This window comes from Salminus brasiliensis, chromosome 15 (genome assembly GCF_030463535.1).
Source record: "Salminus brasiliensis chromosome 15, fSalBra1.hap2, whole genome shotgun sequence".
NCBI lineage: Eukaryota > Metazoa > Chordata > Actinopteri > Characiformes > Bryconidae > Salminus > Salminus brasiliensis.
The window spans coordinates 28737063-28737840 of record NC_132892.1 but is presented as its reverse complement, the minus strand read 5'-3'; the positions used below and the strand labels follow the sequence as shown (position 1 = coordinate 28737840).

Here is a 778-nt window from a genome sequence, read left to right as displayed (position 1 = left end):
AAAAAAACGATGCATTTTTCGATGCAAACAGTCCTGCAGCACTGAGCATTTTGTGCATTTTGTTGTGTTTTCTTGTAGAAAACTTTATCGTGTTGCTCTCTTTTGTCTTTCTAAAGCATTTCCTTCCTCCAAAATACATTTTATTCGTATGGTACTTCCACCACAAATGAAATGCACGCGAGAAAGTGGCACTGATTCACAAAAAGCAAGAAAACACCCTAAAACGACTCGATTCACATGATATTTATATGTGAGTGATATCCTATGAATACGTTGCAGTAAGTTATTGTCACTGTATAGCCTGTACATGTACGTCTGGTTGACCTGGACTGAAACTGTAAACTGTAAATGTTCTTTTTTTATTATTATTTTTGTTGTGTTTTTTTTTTTTTTTTTTTGTATTTAAGTAAAATCATTTAAAACAACTTCTAAATGGTTCATCTGAGTTGTCAATTATACATTTTAAGCCATTTTAACGCAAAAAAACAACAAAAAACAACCTATTGGTCGTGCGTGTGCACGTGGGCAGCTTTTACGCTCGCGACGTGCCCACGTTGGGGCAGCTTCCCGCTGACGTAGAGCCCAAATAAGGGCAGATGCTGAGCACGTGCGTCACTGAGGGTAGATGTGCCGGGAATCCCCGCCCACACACTTTTTTTTTTTTACACTTTTTTTATCATTTCCCCTTTGAAGTGTGACGTGCGAGTGAAGTGAAGCTTGTGTGTGTGTGTGTGTATGTGTCAATGGGAGAAGCTTCAGTGGCTCAGCCGGGGAATTC

General features: G+C 39.3%; 1 protein-coding gene across 1 annotated transcript in view; it reads left to right on the top strand.

Moving 5' to 3' along the window:
• junba (JunB proto-oncogene, AP-1 transcription factor subunit a) overlaps positions 1-425 on the top strand; it is a 2290-nt gene extending 1865 nt beyond the window's left edge. Inside the window, exon 1 of the mRNA XM_072656867.1 lies at positions 1-425. This exon is cut by the window's left edge and continues 1865 nt beyond it. The gene's annotated coding sequence lies outside the window, so the exon portion shown is untranslated.
• Positions 426-778: the final 353 nt, after the last annotated feature.